A 26,899-nucleotide genomic window follows, 5' to 3' on the forward strand; every position below is an offset into this window, starting at 1 on the left:
AAGGAGAGAGAGAGAGAAATATCAATGATGAGAGAGAATCATTGATTGGCTGCCTCATGCATGCACCCCAATGGGGATCGAGCCCACAACCTGGGCATGTGCCCTGACCTGGAATCAAATCATGACCTCCTGATTCATAGTTTGATGCTCAACCACTGAGCCATGCTGGTTGGGCTAGGACCTCCACTTTTAAAAAGAACTTGCAAAATGACTTGGTTTGGCCTTTTCCTTGCCTCTGTTTTACCCCCAAAGAAACCATCTGGGCTTGACTGCATTTGCCATTTATAGTGGTTTAGTCTCCTGATGTGACAGCAACATTGGGCCAGCAGTTCAGGTCTGATTTACTATGGAATGAGGCTTTAAGGGGCAGTTTTCTCTACTAATCTCTTTCTTACTCCACTTGAGCAGCAGCAACTGTGGTTTATAAATGCTGCCATTCTCTACCTCCCTGGAAGACTTGCTGATCAGTGTGAAATGTCAATGTCACTGCTATTTCTTTGAACTTGAGTTATTTCAGACTTGTACCTCAAGCCTTAAATGAAGTTCCCAAACCATAAATAAATGTAGTAATTGGCCCAAACCACAGTGACACTGTCAAATCTTTGATATATTGCAAAACAGTCATATGCTCCTCTGAGAATCAAAGCATTTCAGAGTTGGATGAGGCCTTAGAGGTCATTTGCTCCTACTTTCTATTCTACCCTCTAGTTGTATTGTGACTAAGGTATCAAAGGTCATGCAGGCCTTTGATATTTAAAGAAAATTGGTTTGAACTGCCTTACCCCTTGTTCTGTGAAAGTAAGGCACTCTTCAAAAAAGTTTTGCAAATTTTCCACAATATTCACTCACCGCCTTTCTTTTCTATGAGCGGCCCACCTTAATGTCATGGTTTTTTTTTTTCTTTTCTCTCAGTCATGCACTGAGACATGGTATTCTGTTCTTTTTCTTTGATTTTCTCCAAATATTACTTGACAAGGACATTTGTGAACATATGAAACTTTACTGAGGACCCATGCAACTTGTGCAATGATAAAGCAAAGAATTTAAAATTGAAAGTAAGGGTTGCCCCCAATTTAAAATTCCCTGCAACAGAGATGCCATCATAATAGTTTTAAACTTCTTTTTTTTAGTTTATTTATTTTATTTACAGTTGAAATTTAATATGAATTTGTATTTGTTTCAGGTACTCAATATAGCTGTTAGATAATCATCTAATCTAATAAAAGAGAAACATGCAAATTGACCATACCTCCGCTACACCCACAAGCCACACCCACCAACCAATCAGGAACAAATATGCAAATTAACCCAACTAAGATGGCAGTGGCCACAGAGCTGGAGTTGCCCCCAGCAATGGAGGAAGCCAAGCTTCCCGCCTGCCCTGCCGGCCCTGCACTCTGCTCAAGGCTACAAAGTTTCAATTATAGAAGATAAATAAATCCCAGATACCTGCTTCCAGCCCACGGGCGGTCGTGGCCAGCCTGAAAACGGCCTTCAGCCCCTCACCCAGGCTGGCTAAACCCCCATGGGGTGAGGGTCCCCACTGGGGGGCTTGACCAGCCTGCAAACAGCCATCAGCCCCTCACCCAGGCTGGCCAGGCACCCCAGTAGGGACCCCCACCCTGAAGGGGGTGTGGCCAGCCTGAAAATGGCCCTCAGCCCCTCACCCAGGCTGGCCAGGCACCCCACTGGGACCCCCCCACCCTGATCCAGGACACCATTCAGGGCAAACCAACCGGCCCCCACCCGTGCACCAGGCCTCTATCCTATATAATAAAAGGGTAATATGCAAATTGACCTGAACAGCAGAACGACTGGGAATGACTGGTCACTATGACACACACTGACCACCAGGGGGAAGACGCTCAATGCAGGAGCTGCCCCCTGGTGGTCTGTGTGCTCCCACAGGGGGAGCTCTGCTCAGCCACAAGCCAGGCTAATGGTTGCCAGCACAGTGGTGGTGGGAGCCTCTCCCGCCTCCTCAGCAGTGCTAAGGATGTCCAACTGCAGCTTAGGCCTGCTCCCCGCTGGCAAGTGGACATCCCTGAGGGCTCCCGGGCTGCCAGAGGGATGTCTGACTGCCAACTTAGGCCTGGTCCCCCTGGTAGCGGGCCTAATCCAGCAGGTGGACATCCCCCGAGGGGTCCCAGACTGCGAGAGGGCACAGGCAGGGCTGAGGGACCCCCCTGAGTACACAAATTTTTGTGCACTGGGCCTCTAGTATACTTTATAAAGTGTTTCCCATGATATTTCCAGTATCCACCTGGCACCATACATAGTTATTACAATATTATTTACTATTTTTCCTATGCTGTATTTTACATCCTCATGATTATTTTGGAACTACCAATTTGTACTCCTCAATTCCTTCATCTTTTTCACCATTGATAAGAATTTCCAGAGATATAGTCATCCTCATCCTGTACAGAGCGGGAGACACCCTTACAAATGGAGAATGCCTTATATGTACATTTTCTCTTAAAAGGGGTAACTTCTACTGGGATTTCAGAGCCTCTCCTGTCTCTGTTATTTCTGAAAAATAACCAGCTCAAGGTAATTCTTATGCCAAAGAGACATATTTTGGAATTCAAATTCTGCTCTCCTTCACCTACAAAACAGTGAACACTAAGGCAGTATACCAGAAAAACTTTGTATTCCTTTCCTTAGGTTTTAATCAGATGAGAATACTAATCTTTAGACATTTAAAGATAGTACTTAAAGACATGCACATTATTTTATTGTTAAAAATCACACAAATGTTAATATGTTGGAACTCAATGTTTTTGTGTGTTTTTTAACAGAAGTTTTATGTTCATAACAAAGTTAAGTGACAGATATAAAGACTTTCCATATATCCCCTGTCCCAACACATGCATAGCCTCCCCATTATCCATATCAACATAAGAAACATCTAAACCTGTACAATTTTTATGAGTTTTATTTGAGGCAAACTGATGACAATTGCCAAGAAGCAAAATCTCAATGGATTGGGAAAATGCTCTGGAAAATGACAGTTTTAGCATTTATTTTAGACATCAGAATCAAAAGGGAAGACATAGGGGGTTACATGAAATCCATTGGTGATAGATTAGGGGGGAGGGTGAAAGCAAAGTGGGGAAAATCTCTAATTGGGTAAAACTGAAGACACATACTCTTTTTACTTTGGTGGGTACAGGATAGTTAACATTGGTTAAAGAATGGCTTTTTAGTAATTTTTTTTTTTTTTAAATATATTTTATTGATTTTTGAGGCACGCATGCTGGTCAGAGGACAATATAGCAAAGAAAGAAATCGTGGTGTTTCCTTCTGGGAAGTTTCAGGCTACTAGATGGATAAATAGTAATATGTTTAAAAAATCTAAGAAATAATTTTAAAATATTCAAATGCTATAAAAGAAGTGAAGCAAAACATTTTTTTTGAAGTAGATTTTTACTTAAATATTGTGTTAAAGATTGAAAGCACTATCTCAGGCAGTACCTGCATAAATATCTTTAGGCTTTCAAGGGATAAAATCCAAATATTTTTTCCATGTTTACTTTTCCAGTGGCTCACAAAGCAAAAGCTAATTATACTCCATGTATCCTTACACTGAGTGATGAATTCTTTAGTGTTGGTCACTGGATCAAGCCAGAGTCTTGACCACCTCTCTGAGTTACAAAAGGTTTGATAGAATACTGTGTGATAAACTCTTTCATTTGTTTTGTCACCAATAAATTTGGAGTTTTAGGAAATCAGATTTTAACATTTTTTGTCCTGAAGAAATTTCTTTACTTTCTTTAATTCTTTCTCCACATTCATATTTTCCCCACTTATATCATATCTAGAAATGATATTTTGACTAGAGAATTTAAGTGTAATGATTCAGTCAATCATTCAGGATGTCCATACAGCATGTACATCTCTATAATTCTTTCAGATTTTATTTTACTATCTGGCCCTAATTCTTTCTTGAATCTGATTTCTAGCTTTATTTTTTTAATATATATTTTATTGATTTTTTACAGAGAGGAAGGGAGAGAGATAGAGAGCTAGAAACACCAATGAGAGAGAAACATCGATCAGCTGCCTCCTGTACACCTTTCACTGGGGATGTGCCCGCAACCAAGGTACATGCCCTTGACCGAAATCGAACCTGGGACCTTTCAGTCCACAGGCTGATGCTCTATCCACTGAGCCAAACCAGTTAAGGCTAGCTTTATTTTTTTATAGTTGAAAATAATTTTATTTTTAAGACTAGCGGACATATTTTCTGCAACAGGCCATACATATATACATATAACAATATGTATATTCTATGTATGTATATACATATTAAAAATACTCTAAATTTGCACATCATTTCATTTTCCAAAGAGTCACCACCAACAAATGAGCTCTTACTAATTAAACCTTGCATTTCTCATCATATTAACTCTGTGAGGAAATCAAGGTTAACTTGACCGAAGTTATATGGCTAGTCAATAGCTGATCTGCTGTTTGAATTCAGATTGTTTAAATTAAATCAAGTGTCCATTACAATACCCAAGAAACAGATTAGTGTAGATTTATTATTTCCATCCTCCTTCCAGTGAGATTAGGGCATCATGGGAGCATGAGACATCCAGAGAAAGAGGAGTACAAAGGATATTGAGAGAAAAGGAAAGAAAAGTAAGCAATTTTATTTTTTCACTTCACCTAGATTCCACTTATGCAGAAGGTCTGCTTGGCTCTAGAAAATTTTCCAAACATGTTCCAGAATTTTGGAGTTGTAATTGAGATAGAAAATAAAAGTAACACTAATAAATATAAAGAGAGATAGATGGTCAAAATATCATTTGACCAATACTAAAATAAAGTAAAGCAGATTTCTTTGCTCTAAAACATTTCTGTGTCTTTATCATGATAGTATAGAGGAAAGTTAACTTAATTGACCATAGAATACTTTTGATATTTTCCCATGAAACATGTCACATAGCATTTCACCCAAGAAAACAATGCATTAGCAAATTATTCATCTGCATTAGGGAAATCACCCAACCCAAGTATTTACACAGGAAAACTACATCTACAATTTTATCCCAAACACAGAATTATGCCATATGACTAGAATCATTTATTACTTAGTGTCCCACTTATAAAGACTACATGCTCATATTCCCAGATAAAAAATCCATTCTTTAACCTTATCCTCCATCAAAAGTGGGCACAGGCTTTTACAAAGGGGAACTACGTGCTGGACTGTCTTTTGAAGTCTCAGCCTCTCAGTGATTAATGCTCAACCAGAAATTGTTATTGGACTACTTACAGCCATATTTAGGAAAGTACAATAAAATCTATTGAGAAAAAAATTAAAGATTTATTTTTGAGTAGTCTTTCAAGGTGGTCTCCTCCTTTATGAGGAAGAGTTCTGAAATCTGGCAACAGAGGTCATGATCCATGAAGACACTTGACATTATTTTTAACCCAGGTCAGGCCAAATGGGACAATGGTCAGATTCTTTTTGACCTCGGATGATTACATCGAAAATGCTGCTCAATAAAACATGGGACCCATGCCTTGACCTCTCTTTTGGTTCATCAGCTGTCATTTGAAGGTATCACACTGTTTGTATTTCTGTCCACAATGCAGTAATAATAATGTTTCTGGGTTGTTGTTTGTTTATTTGTTTTTGTTTGTTTGTTTCCATCATATAAGTTTCCCCTGATGGAAGGGAGAGACATCTTGTGTCTTAGGTAATTAATTTTTAGTATGCCAGATCTTGAAGGTTATTTCTGTTTCTGGATCATTCCCAGGAGGCATTAATGTCGAAGTAATGTGTAATTTAAGGGGAATTACACACATTAGCAGAGTGCTATTTGTTCTTCACCCAGTACCCCGGTATTCCCTTTACCAACTCTGTTGTGACATCCATCTCCCCGCTGCCTGGGGGTTTTGACTGATGACTCACACCCTCATTCTTTCCCAGAAAATTGTCCTTTAGAGACTAAAGCTGCCTTACCTAGAGGCTGGGCTTTATGGATCACTCTATTCCCTCACTTCAAGGCAAGACAACCTCTGACACAGTTCAGGCTTCAGACATCCCTGCGGGATCATGTGGAACTTAAACTTCATGTGAACCCACATTTCTGCTCAGCCCCTTCAGCATTCCTCTCCTGTTCCTCTCACCCTACCTCGTTTCTCATTAGAACTTCCTTATAATAAATTATATGCCCATAAATGTTGTGGATGAAAAAAGGGCCATGTGCTAACCTGACTAACTCAGGGAAGGCCTGCGTGGTCCCTTGCAATCTCAAAAGACCTAAAGTAACCACAAAGGATGGTCTGAAATTAAAACTTTAACTGAAAGCAGTTATGGTGGGTAGTCACATTGTAGGCCAGTATCTTCCCTGACAAAGGTCAATTTTTGCCTTAACTGAGCCTGTCTATTGTCTTTTTGTATCTACAATAACATATCATTGGAATGTCAAAGTAATTTTCCTTTTTCCAGACTCCTCAAAGCACAGGCACCACTCTGGGGAGACCACAAATCCCCTTTTTGTTATTGAGTTAATTGTTGACTGTTAACTATCCTGCACCCACAGTAAAAGTATGTATCTATCATTTTACTTTTTATCCAATCCCAGAGGTTTCCCCGCTTTGTTTTCTCCCACCTCCCTAGTCTATCATCACTGGAGTTCATGTAACCCACTTACATCTCCTCTTTTGATTGTAATGTATAAAACAAAGTTTAAAAAATGCTATTCTCCAGAGCATTACCCCAATACATTGAGATTCTGCTTCCCAGCAATTGTCAACAGTTTGGCTCAAATAAACTCACAAAAGTCTTTACAGGTTTGAATATTTTTTACGTTAACATTGTCAACAGCAGGCTCTGATCCTGGAGAACCCACCCTAAGAAGGATGTAAAATAGAAAACAGTGAAGAATAGAGGACATGAAACCCCAAAACTTTAAGAATTCAGGAACCAGTGAAAATCCAATGCTCTCGTTTTTTGCATATTGATTCTGACAAACCAACAGGCAAATGGGAGATTAGTCAGATGCTTGTAAATGCATCAGACTGGAGACTGGACTGAACTATTAACTAGCCTTGAAGGCAGTTGAGAGTAGAGTGGATAAAGAGAGTTTTATTTCAAATTAGAATTTCAGAGAATAGTAACACTAAAAAATATTTCATAAAAGTCACACCTATATTTAAGACTGTCAAAGAATGCAGAACTCAAGAAAGTCTAGCCCTGGCTGGTTTGGCTCAATGGATAGAGCATCAGCCTGCAGACTGGAAGGTCCTGGGTTCTATTCCAGTCAAGGGCACATGCCTGGGTTGCAGGCTTGAGCCCCAATAGGGGGTGTGCAGGAGGCAGCCAATCGATGATTCTCTCTCATCATTGATGTTTTGATCTCTCTCTCCCTGTCCCCTCCTCTCTAAAATCATTAAAAATATATTTTTAAAAAAGAAAGTCTGGAAGAACTCATTTCAGAAGAGAGGAGTCCTTCGCAAGAGAGAAAAAAATTCTGGTTCTTTCCTGGGGGTGGAGAGGGAGACCAGATCTAGGTGTGGGCGAGAGAAAAATGCCTTCTCGGGAATTGGCAGGGTTGAGGAAAGACAACATGGTCAAGCGATTGGTCAAGGTGGGTAAGGTAAGGAGATTTGGAGTTGCAAGTTTGATAAAAGGCAAAGTAATAATTTTAGCTTGGTAATTGACAATTCTATCTAATTTGTCTAAGTAAATAACAGTGAAGGCAAGGCCGCCAAGGAGTCTCTGCAGTCTTGAGCATTCTCACTGTGGCCCCTGCTGTTGATTCTGAAGGTGAAAGCAGAAACTGCCTCGTGGACCAAACTAATATACTAAAAGAGATTAGCACCTCCTGAGAGAGACACAGTAACACAGTGGTTGAAGGTTGGGATGACCAAATATAGTCAACCTTATTAAAGCTGAAGCTCAGTTGCAGATCAACTTGACATTTCATCTTAGTTACCAGACATAGAAAAGAGCTCACCATTTCTAGGGAAAACAGAAGAAAACAGTAGGATACATAAAAGTTCACTGTTTCTCTACATGAAATATCTTATTTACAATAAAAAAATGTAAGATGTGCAAAAAATATTGGAATTAGCACGCAAAAAGTAAATAATTACTTAAAAATGTTTAAAGGCTTAAAGATTACATGAGTAGGTGAATGTATGTCGACTCCCAACAAAGAAAAATAAGGCAAAATTCTATAACTAAAAAATACAATATCTGAAATGAAAGAACCAAAAAAAAAGCAAAAAATGAAACCAGTGAACACTTACTAGAATTAATTGAAGAATGCACGTTGCAGAAGAAAGGGTCAATGGACTTGAAACAGGTCAATAAGCATTAACTACTAGTAAATAGAAGATCAGAGAACAAAAATTTAAAAAACCTGGATAGATTATAAATAGCAGTGGAGCACTGTCAAAGCACCTAATATATGTCTAATTGAAGTCCAAAAAGGACTAAAAATGGTTTGGAATAAATTTGCTGACAGGTTCAGATAAATGAATTTCTAAGATTATCTAAGTAGGATCTGTTTTAAGAGGTCACCCATGAAGTGGGCAACCCAAAATAATTAAAACCTTGTTCCCATTTGAAGAAAGACATTTTGAGCTTGTTTCAATACATATATTGTGTGGTACAAAAATGCCTTTCCCAATTTCATCTGAGTAGTCTAAAAAGTATTTATTCTTTTAGATAAGGAAAGAAATTTGAACATTCAGAGTTGGCATAAAGGAGAAATAGAAAACAAGATTAATTCAACTGATTTTTAAAAAGAAAATAAGAACAAATATAGATTCAGCACAGTGTAACAGCAACTCACTGATCTATGCATTGGAAGATTTGGTTTCCAGTTCAGAGTTATTTCTTGAGAAGTTGTGTGAGCTTGGGTTAGAGTGATTTTTGTTCCTCTCCTACAAGATGAAGTATTTGGCACATATCTCTAAGAGTCTAAGAAATGAATGGCTTAATTCAAATTCTATAAGCTATAGCTGAAGGCCAATTCTAGCCCAATCTCTATGTTTGTAGATAAAATTGATCAGAACACAGGTATGCTCATTCATAAACATATTGTCTATGGCAGTTTTCAAGCTGCAATGGCAAAGCGAAGTAGTTGCAACAAAGCCCATATGGCCTGCAAAGCCTAAAATATTTACTATCTGCACCTTGACAGAGAAAGTTTGCCAGCTCATGGCTTATCTGCATGGAAAGTGAGCCTCTGAAAACTATCCCCAGTGTCCTCATTCTGTGTTCAGTTGCATGGCCTTCGGGAGTCTCAGCTCTGCTTCAATAATTTCCCTGCTGCTAAGAAGCACTGACTGCCCTTATCAAGCATTTGAACACCAAATTCTCCCAAGAGAGGGTAGTGACACTGAATTGTAGTTAGGAACAGTCAAAGTGGTTTTCAAGGAGAAAGTAATGCTTAATCCAGGAAAATGAATTTCAAAATGGAGAAGATAGATATGGTATCATCTAGAGAAGTTATTTTATATAAAGAGATTCAATTACCATTAGTATTATTGAAAGATAATGTGGTTCTCCTATTTCAGACATATGGTAGACATCATGTTCTCTGGCAAAGCCTCTGCAAGACTTGGTTACAATTTGGAGCAGCAATTGGCAATGGATCCACTTCCAAGCTCACTCACAGTTTTAGCAGAATTCAGTCCCTTGCAACTATATGGCTGAGGGCTCTGGCTTTTTTCTGGATGTTAGTCAGAGGCTGCTCTCAGTTTCTAGAGGCCACCTTCAGTCCCTAGGACCTTGTCACACGGCCCTCTCTGTAGATCTTCTCACAAGAAGAAGCTTCCTTCTTCACAGTCATCAAGGGAGAAAGTAAGTCTCTGCTACTGCATTTACCGTCTAATCCTGGCAAGCGGAGAAGGAGCCACTCACTCAGGGCACCCATGAATCTCACTGTTCACCAAAATCCTCACATAAGATTAAGCAGTAAAGTCCTTGAATGCAGAACAACTCAAGAGCATCTTTATTTGCCTGAGTCAACTTCTTTTCTTTCAATTCTTAAAATATGGTCACTCTGGATAGCATTGTAGTTACCAAGTTTCTTCACTTAACCAAGCTGTCCTTCACAAGTCAGCTGTATTCTCATCATTAGAAACGTGACTAATAATCTTAGCCACAATATTTTTTAAAAAACACAGCTTTGAGTGTCCCAAATAAACTTGAACACAATGGGGCAATGAATACTCAGGTTGCGGCTCTATCACCAGAAGAGGGTGTGCAGGAGGCAGCCGATTGATGAGTTTCTCTCTCTTATCCTTCTCCCCTTCTCTCTCTCTACAAATGAATAAAAACATATTTAAAACAAAAGAAAACAAAATCAATGCGGCAATGAAGTCTGTGAAGGACATCTTGACCCCTGAGGTCGGCAGCTGTCTAAGATTGGCAACAATAATGGCCAAAGACAATCATCACATGTTTAACAATTTCCAATTTCTTATTTTGACTTAAAATTAGCTTCCAGTAGATAGACAACTCAGTTTTGAAGTGGATTCAACAATCCTTTCTATTCAAGGCCCCCACGTAACCCAAGAGAGTATTTTGGGAGACTTATTCAATTTCAAAAAAATAAAATAAAAGCAAGCTCAAACAATCTGAAAGGTCTCTTTAGCTTCTAGCCTCTTTCACTAAAAGCTCACATTTTTGCTTTATTCTATGGAAAAGAAAACAAGTGTTAATATATCACTGTGAAGTGGATGAGGGAAGAAAGGTTGTAATAAAAACAACCCAGTTCTGATTAGCCACGTGTTTCTAAAGTGCCTTGAGATCTAGGTTTTGTAGTTTGCGAGTAGTTTATTAATTTTGCCTGTTCCATTTTGTTAAGATAATAAACATATTCTCCCAGCTGCTGTTTTTAAATAGGAAACATCAGATTTCATAATTATTTCAGATATTTATTTTGGATAATTTTATTGGTGGCAAATAAATATTAAAGCTTATATTACACATAACCTTTATTGCTAGTTATTTACCACTTAGTTTTCTGCCAAGAGATATTTTTAGTATTTTCTCTGTATGAGCTGACAGATTTTATAAGTACTTTCCTCTGCCATTTGAAGTCATTTGCATTCATACATGTAAAATTATCAGTTATTAAAATGTGCCTTAGAACCCATAATAGTAATACTATCTTTTCAGTAGTAATAAGATTAAGATTCTTTAAGGCTAATAATCTGCCTAGGCATGGCAAACTTTTTAAAAATAAATCCATTTTATTTGTTTCTACTTTCTGAGAAAAAAAAAAGTGAATTTTTAGGAGAAAAATGTTTCCTTGATTATTTCCATTAAATATACCAGAAGTAGTATTCTTTCAAAGTTTGTAAAAATGTTGCACATATGCTATTGGAATTGACAATAATATCCATTAATAGAGGATTGTTCAAGTCAGCTATGGTATGGCCATATAATAAAATATTACATTGAACCATCTGAAGTCACCATCAGCAATTTCATGTGTTCACCTAATATGATCCAGCAGTTTAAAAGAAAAAGGACCCCAATGTTTATAAAAAAACACCCCAAAATATATTTAATTCAATTAAAAAAGCAAATTATAGGAGAATGTATAAGATATGATGCCGCTTATATTTTCATTTAGAAATAATATGCTTGTGTGTTTATGGAAAATTCTGGAATGATGTACAAACTCTTGAAAGTGAGACTAGAGAATGAGAAAAATGTGGATTCTGTTCTTTTCTATTTAGACACTCTTCTAATTTTTGATTCTTCAGTGTAAGCACAAACTAATGGCATAACATATTTTTAAAATTATAAAACAATCAGCCTCCTCAGTGCTAGTCAAAGTGTGGTCCATAGATTGCACCAGCATGCAAAATTTACCAGTTTGTAACAACAGAGGTAGAGAAATTGAGAAAAGCATTTAGAAATTTCAATAGCAATTTAGTGAGTAATTCTATTTCTATTGAATCTAATAATAAAAATCTGGGGCTTGTATTTTGTATGTCCTTTTTAATTTTATTTAGTAATTGATTTTTATTGCACTTTACAAAAGAACCTATCAATGACTGATTGGAAATTTAAAAAAAACAAGAAAACAAAATGGTCCGTTTCCACAGATAACTTGAGAAATATGGGTTTATCTTTATTTTTCCCAATCTAGAACAGATTCTGGCACAAAAAGCCATTGAATAAATGCAAAATGAATAGATACATGAATTCAGTTGATCAATTGGAGTGGCTGTTAGGTAATAGAATGGACAGTTTGGTATTGCATTTGATGAATGTTGGGGAAGGGGTGGGGTCATAGAAAATGCCCAGAGGTTTGCATTGAGTTCTCAGGAGTTTGCTGATGGCATTTCTTAAAAGGAAACACCTTTAGAGGGAGCATGTTTTACAGATGATGAATCTGTTTTTGACCGGTTTGATGTTTAGGTTATTTATGAGATATCTAAGCGGGGATGTCCAGGAAGTAGATGTGTGGGTTAGAAGCTCAGCTCAGGGAGCAAAGTCTGGACTGGAGGTGTAGATTTCAGAGTTGAAGTCATTAGGATGAATGGATACCTGGGATGTAGAACAGGGAAAGAAGAGGCTAAGGACAAACCCTTAGGTGCCTATCAGTGCCTGGCACGTGGTTGATGATCAGTTACTCTTTGTCAAGTAAAGAGGCAGATAGATATGAATACAAGTCTGTTTCCTTAATAAACCCCATTTGCTCTGAAACTGAACAGCATTCTAACAGGTACTGCTTGGGGCTGGGACTGGGGTGAAGGCGAAAAATCAGAAAGGCACAAAAAGACAGAAGGGGTCCAGCTGTTTTGAATGCTGCTAAAAGATCGGATAAGATGGCAAGAGAAAAATGTCTACTGGATTTATCAAATTAAGGTTATTGATGACTTCAGCAAATATTCTTTTTGGGGAGTGATAGGGCTAGGAGCTGTATAGGGTTTGCTGAAAAGTAAATGGATAGTACAAAAATGTAGACAATATGTCCATCTTTGATTAAGAAGCTTAGCTATGAAGATAAACTAAGAAATCTTAGAATTATTAATGAGTTACTATTGGTGTAGGCAATAGAGACTGATTTGTCCTCAAAATAAAATATTTTATTGTAATCTAACTTGCACTATTTGTTTAGTGTTTCATGAATAATACTCACAAAAAATGCTAGTGAGAAATATATAATTTATTAAATGATCATTATGTGCTAGGTATCATATCTCAGTACATAGTTATTACATATTATTTTGTGTTGTCTTAATAACAAACTCACGAAATAAGTTTTATTTTCACTTTACAGGTGATAACATTTGCATTAAGAAGATTAAATGACTTGTGCAGGGTTAATAAATGTAAACCCAGAATGGCCTCATTCCAGAACAAAACCCGTGTTCTTAATTGATGTTATCTACCTTGATTTACTAAATGTTAAGAATAATATCCACACATTATTACAAAAATGTATTCACCTTCAGTAGTTCACATATATTCCATTGATTAGCTCTTCAAAGGCAGGAAACAAACTTGAAAGTCATGGGTTCTAGGTCTAACATATTCCAGAAGTCATCAGTCCTGGTCTAACATTTTCAAAAACGGGCTGCATTTCCTGGAATAAGTCAATTTTCCACTCTAGACCTGAGTTACACCATTATAAGTTTAGGGCTTTAGGCAAAATAGCCCTTGATATCTTTTTCACCTCTGGTGTTCTATCATTGTTCTTTATAACCTTTTATTTCCATTTCAACATCAATATATTAAAAGACTCTGACAAGTCCCACCAGAAGGAAGCCTGTTTACCTCAGTACAAGTTGCCCACCATAAAATGTTTGCCATTTTCTCCATTGATTCTTCGGATTGGTTTTGTCTAGCAATCTTTAATAATCATGTTAAAGTGATAGATCCAAATCAAGAAGGTATTGAAGACACTGGATTGTACATATTTTCAATGGGCTACTTCTGGTTCAATGCCATCCCACCTTTGATTTGTAATTATAGCGTCATGAGGAGTGACAGGTGACCAGTTGTCTATGGATAAAAAATAATCGAGTTGTTTAGACAGATCTGCATAATAAATTGGAATCCAATGGAAGTTGACTGCTAATATATCCCAAGCCTTATATGGCACTAAAAAAATTAGTAGGGAAGGAAAATCCTCCCAGTGAGATAATTATTTGGATGGGATAGTCAATGACTTAGAAGGAGCTAAAGTTCATAGCAAAGATACCAGTGGAAGACATATGAATGGACCTCTTGACATGGGCCTGGTATTTAATAATCCTATTTGTTTCTCAAATTAATTTTTATTAAATGACCTTCCTGTGAAGAAGGTGATTAAGAAGAGGTAGACCAGGTAACAGTGAACTTCCCCATCTCTCCAGAATTTTCACTCAGTAAGCTTATGCATTAAGTAGTCATGAAAACTGTGTATGGGTTTAATAATAGGGACTAACCTTTACAAGATTTATTTCTCTCTTGCTGCTGTTTAATGTGCAAACAATGGCCACCAAACTTTGGCCCCCAAATAACATGACTTAATAGGAGAAGGAGACCACACAGCAACAGGTTGATTGTGGTGAACCACCATTTATCAGACAGGAAATAGTGATTTATTTTAATTTGAGAAACATCTGAGTTGGTATTTTCTTCTTCTAGCCCATCATTCCTTTCTGCCTGAAATATCACCTGAAATGTTTTGAATATCTTATCACATATTATCTCATATAAAGTGAACTCAGTTTTCAGGGAAAGAATGAATCAATGATATCTAAAGGAATCATTGGTCTTTTCATATCCTCACCCAAGGAGACACACTTGCAGAATGGTAGAATGTCAAGGGAAACTGATGTAAGCTCAGACCTGGGGGTCATGCCTTAGGATGCTGAGATGCTCTGGTATAGAAGATGTAGCACACAAGTCTAGTATGTGTGCATGGATCCTGGAACCAAAGGGCAGAAATAGAAGTCATTTCATTTATTAATACCTGTAATTACCTACTAGTGACATGTTAGTTTTTAGACCATGGTTCTGTGTCTATAAGTACAGACATCTTAACACTCAAAATAGGAATGCTTCCACCTGAGAACCCAACACTGATCCAGAACACAGGCTTTATTAAGTTGGAAGCATGCTAAGCTTCTCTTCTCAGTGGGTAAATGGGGAATACTAGAAACTCTGAGGCAGGTTGACATATCTATCCTATTAAGGGAAAACGAGGCTGCTGATATGCAAAGGAACATGGAGTACTCTGGAAAAAAATCTAGCTGACCCTTATTGGTGGTACCTTATATTACTCCTTTGGATATTAAAAGTTAATGTAAGGATGCAGCAAGCATATATAAGAAACACTAACGTAGCCTTAGGTTCCTCAAGAATGAAACTGTGGTCCTTCAGCCAGTTAATAGAATCTAAATGACTGCATTGTCTAAATATTAGCAAATGCATAAGGGTGACCTGCCTATTTCTACTCTACTGGGTGCTGTGAAGAAATGGCATGTGTGGCTTTGCACATTAACAGGCCCACAGGCACTCTTCATCTGCGGAATACACTTGTTCAAGGCAAATCGCTCCTTTAGAAAGCATTGGCCATTCTTAGTTCTTGGAAGCACTAATAGGGTCATTTCTCACCTGCCTACATGACATGGTGTGCTCCAGAGAAAGGGGGCGGGCAGGATTTGACACCAGAGACATTCACTCACCCTTTCTTTTATATGACTTGTCAAAGGCTAAGTTGAAGTGAAAAATAGAGCAGCCAGCAATGGGGTGAAAAATGAGCTTGGGGGTTATGAGTTTCAGTCAACTCTGATGATGTCTGAGAGGCATTTTCATTATGTGATAGTTGGATGGGGAAAAGTGGGCACCTTTTCCTATTGAAAAAATAAATGGCTTGGGATTGTTTTGTTTTGTTTTTCTATCCTTGGCTACAGATGTTGGGCATAATCTATGAAACCCTTGGGATTATTAGTACTCCAGGGAAATAGATGAGAGAGAACTTCGTTTCTTAGGGAGTTTCTGTCTGGTGATATATCCAGTAGAAGAGTCTCAGGTCTCCACTCATAACATTCTGTGCGGGTAAAGCAAGTAACCAGTTACAGATCAATCTGTACTTTCTACTGGATGCCAAGAAGAAATAAATCCCTTCCAAATAGCTCATACAAATATCCTCCCATTACTCCATTTATCAATCTATCCATCCATTCATCCAGATGGCTATCTAGTCAGCCATTTCTCCAGCCAGCCAGCCAGGAGCCACCAAAATGACATTCACTTATTTATTGAGGAATTTAAATTCATTCAGCATTATAAAAACGTTTGTTGGAAATATGAGAAACGGAATCATAAATAAAAAATCTGAACTGTAAAAGAAAATACTTCAGTATTATCTTTATGAATGAAAATTTTAAGTAATAGAAAGTCATATTTTCATTGTTCATATAATTTTGTGGCAGCCTTGGCCAAGCCTCAAAGCCAAAGCAAGTTAACATTAGATCCAGGGTACCTAACCCTTAGAGAAGGTGTCTGCTCTTTCTGAAATTATAATACAACTCGAGGAAGAATCAACATATGTGAGATAATTCAAAACAATACAGTGATATGTACTGTATCACTTGTTTTGAACTATCTCATAAAGATAAGTAAAGTAAATGAGAAATGATGTTGTATAGTTTTGGAATAGTCCAGAAAGCACCTAAGGAGTTATGGGTATGGAAATAGATAGTTTGAGCCACAGTGGTAAGTCGAATTTAGATTCCTGGGAGACAGAGGGGAGGTTGTTAAGTAGAGGGCCCTGGTTGTACAGGTGGAACTATGGAGGGGTGGGGTTTACATCACATTGCATCAGAAGGTGAGAACTGGCAACAATTATAAAGCATCAATTCTGTGATGAAAAATGCCTTCATAACTCTAATTCTTTTTTTAAATTATTTTATTTTTTTTTAAATTTTGTTTTATTGCTTAAAGTATTACAAAGAGTATTATTACATATGTCTCCTCCCCCCCCCCCTTAACTCTAATTCTTGGTTAACTATTTGGTGGGGGACTTATTTATGTTTTGCTTTGTTTTGTTTGTTTTTCTGTTTTGTTTTGTTTTTATTTTTTGTTGTTGTGTTTTGTTTTGTTTTTGTCTAGCTCTTTTTTTTGTTTGTTTGAATCTCCTTTCTTTTTGTTAGAAGCTTTATTTTATTTCCCTGAGTCACAGGAAATTAAGGTGTCTTTGCACTAATTCTCCACATGGGATCTTCCACGAAGAAAGCGTGGTGGTGACTCAGGGCAGTGCAGGAAGAGTTCCCAGGCTCTGAATGGGAAGCAAACTCAGTCCTTCAGATCTTAGGGTTCAGTTTCTTCCAGTGCAATGGCTTGTTCTCTCCCACTCAGCTTTCTTCAATACATACTGGCAAATCTTAACAGCCTTTTCCCCCTGTTGATCTGCATGACAGACCTCTACTAATTCCTAAACTGCAAATTACATGCTTGAGGCTAAACAGAGATCAGATTAAAAACTTCACACTTCACAGAGACCAGCTCAGTGGGAGCAGTCAGTCTCTGAGCCATTTCGAAAGAGTGGAAACAGGCCGCTGTTGTCTGGAAGCCCATTAAAGCAGGAGCTAGAGGAGCTGTAATGTGATATTAAAGCTAATTTCCTACAGGCTCAGAGGTGCCTTGGACACAATAAATAATAATAATAATATCATACTGTCTTGTCAAAACATGCTTTATATACACATTAATATGACTTATTATTTAATAAGGAGAGTGTTGGCTATAATCTCATTGACATCAACCAGAGCTATATGAAATGGAATTAATATTACCATAGAATCATTTCCTAAGGGGCTTTAATGCATAAAGAAAGTGTTTGTGCCTGAGTGTAAATTGTCTTGAGATATAATTACTTATAATGCATTTCTGAGCTGTTCTTTTGATACAACTTGTTAGTAAAATCATCTCTCTTGGAAAATATAACATAAGTTAGAATTGGCAATTGGAGAGTGTAAAAATGAACTTTTAAAAAATTTATTGATCAATTAATTAATTAAAAAGAAGGCCCAAATGAATGTAGCTGTTTTAATTAACTTTATATGAAGTTGGGAATTCCTGTTTTCAATGCCTCACAGACTGACCTAGCAGTTATTGCAATGATAAGACAAGATGTGATGGTGGCTAGAATGTGATAATGTCAAGAAAGATAAAAGATAAGTGAATGGAGTTGAGTAGTATAATCAAAGGTTGACAATGAAAGACAAGCAAATCACGCAAAATGCTAATATAACTCCAGGAAGTAAAAAGAGGAAAATGAATTTTGTAAATAACCCTGAGTAGCTCCAATTTAAATTTTCGGCAGAGGAGGATAAAATCATAAAGGCATCGATGTGTATCCAGAGAGGCCACAATAAATTGTGAAGTGGGTGTTGGCAAGAAAATTAATGGCAAGATATTGTTTCAAGTTGATGAGAATTCTCAACACTAATACACGTTGAGAGGAGGTCAAGAAATGCAAGTTTTAAGACCCCTGACAATATTCAGTACTGAGGAGGCTCTTGTTGTCTTTGGTATGAACAGTTTCTTTGGGTTCTGGTCCTGAGAGTTACCAGAAACTTTGAGGGCCAAATCCCTTCTGAGCAGGTGTGCAAGGTGTCCACTAATCTTTCATGGTTAGTCATCCTAACAGGAGGTGCTGTTGAAAATACTGGATGCCAGCCTTGATGTTATGGTTTGCCCTAGGACAGTGATGGCAGATCTTTTGAGCTTGGCGTGCCAGCATTTTGAAAAACCCTAACTTAACTCTGGTGCCGTGTCACATATAGAAATTTTTTGATATCTGCAACCATACTAAAACAAAGACTTATATTTTTGATATTTATTTTATATATTTAAATGCCATTTAACAAAGAAAAATCAACCAAAAAAATGAAATCGCGTGTCACCTCTGACACGCGTGTCATAGGTTCGCCATCACTGCCCTAGGAGCATGGGGACTGCATATGAAGCAGGAAATACTGAAGGTTCTTGATAGTGAATAGATATAAGAATAGACCACATATGAGAAGCCCAGAGGACATGGGCTGAAGAGAAAACATGGGCTTGGAATTTAATGGAAGTTCAGAAGAGAAGTTTTTCAGAATCAAAAACATTAATGGGGGTTGGGAGATCAGACAGCTGTTTAAAACACCATTAGTTTTTCATTGTATTCCATATTCTTTCCTTGGATCATCTTTTCATCCTCTATGATTTTAGGTACTGTTTATGGTTAAGACTCTCAGACTTGTTCTTCTCACCCATATTTTGTCTTTGAGCTTCAAACTGCCTAGAGGACATATCCTCTTAAATGTTCCACAACCTCCAAAAATTCAACCTGCAAAATTGAAGTCGTCTCTCTCTTTTAAACCTACTTCTCATTCCCCCTATCTCCATTGGTATCATTTTAATTTGTCTAGTTGGCCAGACAGGTGACCTAAAGGGTATTTTTCTTCCTCTAGGATTAGCATCTTCTAATTATGTTCAAAGTCTTGTTGATTTTGTTTGATAAATACTTTCAAATCCATTCATTTGTTTTTAACTTCCTTCACTGTATCCCATTCTAGGCCACCATTAACCCTGGTCTGATATTTGCAACACCTGCTTACTTGTCTACCAGACCTGTGACAATTCATCCTGCCTAATGTAGGTGGACTGTCTACCAGACCTGTGACAACTCATCCTGCCTGATGTAGGTGGAATGATTATTTAGCATGCCTAATTAATTTTGTCATTCTTTTTATTAAAACTCTTCGAAGTCTTTCCAGCGCTCTTCAAATAAGGTCCACCTTTACTAATCCAATTTTCAGAGTTATAATCTGGATTTTGCTTATCTCTACAGTATTTTCCACACTGTTCCTCTCCTTGCTCCTAACTCTGGCTTCATCAGCCTACTTTCATTTCCTCAGACTTATCATATTCCTTCTTAGTAGGGTCCTTTGGCTAGAGCATTCTTAGCTGTGTTTAAACCATGCTTCTATCTTTGTTGTTGCTGTTAACTTCTACTTATTCTTTCTTTTCTAGCTCAGAAGTTACTTCTTTTTTTTAAAATATATTTTATTGATTTTTTACAGAGAGGAAGGGAGAGGGGATAGAGAGTTAGAAACATCGATGAGAGAGAAACATCGATCAGCTGCCTCTTGCACACTCCCCACTGGGGATGTGCCCGCAACCAAGGTACATGCCCTTGACTGGAATCGAACCCGGGACCCTTGAGTCCGCAGGCTGACGCTCTATCCACTGAGCCAAACCGGTCAGGGCAAGTTACTTCTTTTTATATGCTCTGTACTTTTGGTTGACACCCAGACATGGAATGCTAGGTAAAAGGAACTGCTACTAATAGCCCTTCAGTAATACGTGGAGAGGTGTGGGGGAGGGGATGCATTCTGTAGTCCTATGTCCAGGTCTCCGTCTTTTAGTGAGCCTAGGCCTCTGGACTGTGAACTTCACAAGCGTTTCCCAGTGTTTTTCTCCCTGCTTAGGTGGGACAGGATGACTAGAGCTGGCTGGAGTTGAGTATTCCCCTTTCCCTGTTAAATTAGGCTTGATAACACTTCAGCAAGTTTGCCTCTGGTTAATAAGTTTTTCTTAGGACAGGCCTTGTTAAACATCAGTGCGCTGGTTTATGGCAAAAAGGTTCCCTTGCCCCTCCCTCCGGCAGCAGCATAAGGGGATTTTTCCTATGTATTTGCATTTACTAGTACTCTGAGAACCTGGATGAGCGCCTGGAAGTAAATCTCAAAATACTGTGAAGGCCTCCCTGTGACTGAGTCCCTGGGAATGGCTAACTCTCACAGCTGTCCACACTGAGCTTCCCCAGATTGGTCAGTCATAGTTCCAGTTTCCCATCTGGGCACTGGTTCCTGTCACCATTTCTGTTTCTGAGTCTCTGCTCTAATAAGCCATGGCTTCCTGTATTCACCTGTCGGTTTCTCCAATTTTGGGGACATTGGTTTGCCCTGTGTCCTCTTCACTCTTACAGATTCAAGAAGAGTTGTTGGTTTTCTAGTCCATTCACCTTTTTCTTGTTGTTGGGACAGAGTAGCAACTTCCAAGCTCCGTCTATGCAGACCAGGAAATCAGAAGTTAGTCCTGCAGAAAAATATTCTTTGTTTCCCCATTGTTGATTTAGGTCCCTTATTATGTGTGTTCCTTCTGTACTCTAAACTTCCCCTAAGAAGTTCCCCTCATATTGTATGATAAATAGACTTATTTGGTTTTCTTCCATAGGTTTTAAGAGTACATGAAGAATCCACATTTATTCATCAATGTAGTCTCAGTATATATCACAATAAGCAGAGACATTCTCAGTGAATTGTATGGAATAACTGAGTAACTGAAAGATAACAAACATTGTCTTGCATTTAGCAAAAATCTAATAATAGCTTAATCAACATTGGACATTCCACCACAGGCATACCCATCCCTCAATACCATATCTAAGACTGGCATCTCGAAATGAAGATACCATTCTTCCATTCTGAAGCTGAGTAGATCCTATGCTGCCATTACCAATCACAAGGAGTTTTTATGTGCATGAAATTTTTTTTTTGCCGTGGAGTATACAAAAATAAATGGGTGAATTAATGCTCTAACCTCTCCTATGTTCATGCCTTTTGTGATACATTAATATCTTTTTTAAAAAATATATATATATATTTTTCTTATTGATTTTTTTACAGAGAGGAAGGAAGAGGGATAGAGAGTTAGAAACATGGATGAGAGAGAAACATCGATCAGCTGCTTCCTGCACATCCCCTGCTGGGGATGTGCCCGCAACCAAGGTTCATGTTCATTCCAACATGACTGGAATTGAACCTGGGCCCTTCAGTCCGCAGGCCGATGCTCTATCCAGAGCCAAACCAGTTAGGACGATACATTAACATCTTCATCCAACCTTTTTGGAAGCCTAAAAATGCTGCTTACAAAAGTGTGTAATTCTAGATTCTAAAAAAAACCCAGAAAATTTTAAAATGTCCAAAATTTTCCCAATGAGGCTGGATGACATTCATGGTATTCATGCTTGGTCTTAGTTGCTTAGAGACCACTGACTAAACAAATAAATACATAAATATAGGTCCCACGGGTCTTTAAGGGCATTAATCAAAAAGATTTAATAGTTATTTACTGTGTTCAAAACTGTGCTGCAGTTTCTCTGGTGAATCAAGCATTGCCTATTTGTGCTGGGAGTTCTGTGGGACCGAACAAGAAGAACAAACCACTAGTGACAGGGACAAGAAGAAAAATGTGACTGGAGAGGTGATAGGGAGTCGCATCTCCAAGAATCTCTTAGTTGTTTTCCGCAGTTCTTCAAAGACTAGTTTCCTCTTCTTTTCCTTCTCACTTTCAAGTGATGGCTTTAATTTTATTTTACCGAGAAAATAAAAGTATCTAATAAAGAACTTCAGAAGTTCCCACTACTGTTGTGTCTGCCTACTGCTCCAACACCCTGTGATCCCCTTGACCTCTCCGGTCTCCTTCCCTACCAGCACCCCTGCGGTGCTCACTCCACTCTCATTCCATAGGCCTCTGCAGCATTCCTCTAGCCAGCAAGGCATATATTTCTGCCTCAGGGCTTTTGCACTTGCTGTGTCCTCTGCCTGAAACTCTTTCCCCAGATGTCCCAGGGACTTGCTCTCTCTTATCATGAGGTCACATCTAAACTGCCACTTTATTTCTAAAGGCTGTCCTAGCCACCCTATATAAAACTGCATCCTCTCCCCCCAATGTTATATTCCCTCAACTCTGTTCTATGTTTGCCCATAGCTCTTAACTTTAATACAGTCTAGTTTCTCTATCCTGTTTGTTTTCTGTCTCCCCACTGACAACTAACCTCCATGAGAACAGAAACACTGACAGCCTTGCTTGCTGATATCTCTCTTGCTAAGAATAAAGCTTTCCATGTATTAGATGCTCAATAAGTATTTTGAATAAAAGAATTGGTTGAAAGAGCGGAAATGAGCATACGTTATGTTAAAAAATTCACTAAAAAAAGTTATAGTAAGAAAATAAATAAATTAATGCTGGATAATTTAATATAGTGGGGAGAGTATATCCAAAGGTCATAATTAACCTTTAAATGTAGATATTAAGCTTAGTACTCTTTGTAGATCTACTGTCTGCCATAGTGCCTGGTAAACAGTAGATGAATGAAAGATAAATACTACCCATTAAATCCATTAAGTCTATTCAAGTCTGTTAAATCATACTTGAATATATAATGCTATGGGGCAATATTTTATTAAATTTTTGTGTGAAAGAGACATGTTATAGGACTTTCTGTATAGTATGATACCTACCAAAAAGGAATATATTTAAAATATATATAACAGTGTTTATCTCTAGGTTATGACACAAAGATGAGAAAGCTTATATTTTGTGCCTTTCACATTTTCTTGTTAAATATATTTTATTGATTTTTTACAGAGAGGAAGGGAGAGGAATAGAGAGTTAGAAACATCGATGAGAGAGAAACATCGATCAGCTGCCTCCTGCACACCCCCCACTGGGGATGTGCCCGCAACCAAGGTACATGCCCTTGACTGGAATCGAACCCGGGACCCCTCAGTCCACAGGCCGATGCTCTATCCACTGAGCCAAACGGTGCTGGCTCACATTTTCTATAATTCTTATTTTGAAATCAAAGTTAAAAAAGTTTATAAAATTACGTGAAGTTACAAAAATTGGAATGGAAAAAGTAGGAAAAAGGAGGCAACAATTAGTGATCTAGTGTCTAAAATTATCTCTTCCCAGTAGGCAGCTCCATGAACGAATAGTTGGTATTTATTTATGTGTGGTGCACAAAGGCCGAGCTGCCATCAGCAGTTTTCAGAATGTCACCTGAACTCCTGTCAAGTAGCGGGATATTCATTCATCTTCATCAGCTCTAAATTTGGAATCCCAATTCAATTTAAAAATATTTATTGAGCTCTTAATATGTGCCAGGCACTCTGCCAGGCATTGGAGCCACAAAGGCAAACAAGACACGGTCCATGACCTCAGGTCTTTCCATTTAGGCAGAAGAGAGACATGTTAAAAAAAACCAAAGCAAAACAAACACAAGCAAACAAATCCCACCAAGTTCGTTGTGATTATTATAATGAAATCTGTAAGAGGCCAGGGACCATGTCTGTCTTACCCACTTTGCATCCTTCATGCTAAATATAGTACCCAAAATGCAGAAGACAATCAACAGCTATTTGTTCACTTTTAAGTTAATGAATGAAAAGGAAATTCTAGACCTATTCTCAAGGTATTTGTGAACCAAAATGTCTTCCTCAAGGAAGCATTGGTTTCTAGTCTTTCTCAGAGACAACTCCGTGAATGTTAACAATTAGGTCTGCCTTAAATGGGCTGTTCTTCTATTTGAAAAATAAAATCTTACTGAACATTTGCATCATTCAGCAGCAATGTGAGAATTAACTACAGGTGGAAACTTCTTTGAAGACTTGCATATAGCCAGACATGGCCTTCCTTTCCATCTTGTTTCATTACCCCTTACATTATTGTGCCAGTGGGATGGGCAGGTAAGTATACAGATGAAACGACATGTAAAGAGCAAAGAGCATGGATTTTGAGTCCAACGAACCTGAATTTTAATCATAGCTCTTTAACATCTACCTGGGTGACCCAGAGTAAATAGCTTAATCTCTCTGACCCCTTCTTTATTCATCTTTAAAAATGAAGGTGGTAGGTACAATCTCCTAGGATTATTATGGAGATTAAATAAATTAATGTCTGAAAATGTTCATGAAAATTAGATATAATAAATATGGTGTATTAATTTTCTAGAGCTACCATAACAAAGTACTATAGGCTGAGTGTATTAAATACCAGAAATTTATTTTCTCACAATTATGGAAGCTAGAAGTCAAGGTCAAGGTAGCGGCAGGGTTGATTTCTACTAAGTCCTCTCTGCTGGGTGTGTAGATGGCATCTTCTTCTCTCTGTGTCTTCACATGGTCTTTCCTCACTGTGTTTCTATGTTCTGATCTCCTCTTCTTATAAGGATACCAGTCACATTGGATTAGAGCCAAAACTAAAGATCTCATCTTAACTTAATTACCCCTTTATTTTTATTATTTTTAAAATAAATTTTATTTCAGAGAGGAAGGAAGACGGAGAGACAGAAACATCAATATGAGAGAGAAACATTGATCAACTGTCTCCTGCACACCCCCTACTGATGATCGAGCCTGTAACCAGGGCATGTGCCCTGACCAGAAATCGAACCATGACCTCCTGGTTCATAGGTCAGTGCTCACCAACTGAGCCATACCAGCCAGACTAATTACCCCTTTAATGACCCTATCTTCAATACACTTTCTGAGATACTGGGAGTTAGGATTTCAACATAGGAGATTTGGGAGGGACACAATTCAGCCCATAACACATGTGTTTCCTTTCTTATTTCCTCCTCACTGTTTTTTGGTAGAATTTTCACATTCTTATTCATTGAAAGCTACCAGTAAATGAAAGATGGACCCAACCGCCGTCACAAAAAAAATAAAGAACATGGGCATGGTTTAGCAGGATGAAGTTTTTTTTCTATATGGGATTAATGTTTATTCTCAGATATAACCTGGGTTTAATGTAGATGCATTCTGACATTTTAGACCTGATAGGAAAAGGAAAGCTTTATCAGCTCCTGAAAAATGTTTTTGTTTATACACAAACTTTTAAGTGGAAAGAAGTTGAAATTCATGGTCTAGTTTCAGCTCATTTGACTACAGTTAAAACTTGATTCCCCCTAACATGCTATAAAAACCAGAAACAGATGTAATAAAACTAAGTATATAAATGTTCCATGTTGCAGGACTTACTGATTTCTCCAGCTGAGCTCAGACAGGTGCAATATTACCAGCGTCATTTTCTGTGCATAGTAAAATTGATATAAAGAACAGCTCAATAGAAGAGATGCAGTCTGCAGTGAAGAGTTTATAACACTTGTCATAATGGATCTGTCAGAAGGAAAAAATGTTTACAGTTCATTGCGGAATATAAAATGTTTGCTAAATCAGCAGTAAAAGTCGAAACTCAGATAAATCTGCAGCAAGGGTAGCGAAACAGCACAGCATTATAACATAAATACACCCAGCAGGAGAGTTGGAGGGGGGGGAAAAAGCAGCAACAACTTAGTTCTGAGTAGGATTTGATTTATGTCATAAATAAATATAAGGGTATTAGGAAGATTAGTGCATTAGAATGTTAACACAAATCAAGATGTCCTGTGGCAAGCGAGATTGCTTGCACAACAATAAACTCTGCCAATGCCAGGTACGTTGCCGCAGCTTCTTATTGAGCTGATTTCTAGCTGGGGCGTTTCCGTATGTGGGGTAGCAATGGAATTATGGGTAGCGGTGTAAGGGTGTCCAGCTGGACCTCAACAGTGTGAACTATTGGCTGACCATTGACTCAGCTCTTTTTAGGTAAGCAAGAGAATTGCTGGGTCTGAATTTTGAAAAAAAAAGGGGGCTATATAAAAAATATAGGTTAATGCTACTTTAGGAAGCCATTCTTCTTTGGTAGGAAGAAGTTAGGATATATATTTAAGAGTCCTGTCCTGGCCTAGAGGTAACAGAAGGTCCTGGCAGCCATGTAAGTCCTCTGTGACTGCCTCCCTCTGACAGCTGTGTGGATCAGGAGGGACTAACAAACCCAAGTTGGACAAATAAGCCAGAATTTGGAATTGCTTGCATCTGGGATGGCCTCTGTGTCATTAAATCTATACCATGCATGGTTCTCCTAGGACAGTGGTCGGCAAACTCATTAGTCAACAGAGCCAAATATCAACAGTACGACGATTGAAATTTCTTTTGAGAGACAAATTTTTTAAACTTAAACTACATAGGTAGGTACACTGTTATTAACTTAATTAGGGTACTCCTAAGGCTTAGGGAGAGCCACACTCAAGGG

The sequence above is a fragment of the Myotis lucifugus genome, unplaced genomic scaffold, assembly GCF_000147115.1.
Source record: "Myotis lucifugus unplaced genomic scaffold, Myoluc2.0 scaffold_213, whole genome shotgun sequence".
In the NCBI taxonomy this organism is placed as follows: domain Eukaryota; kingdom Metazoa; phylum Chordata; class Mammalia; order Chiroptera; family Vespertilionidae; genus Myotis; species Myotis lucifugus.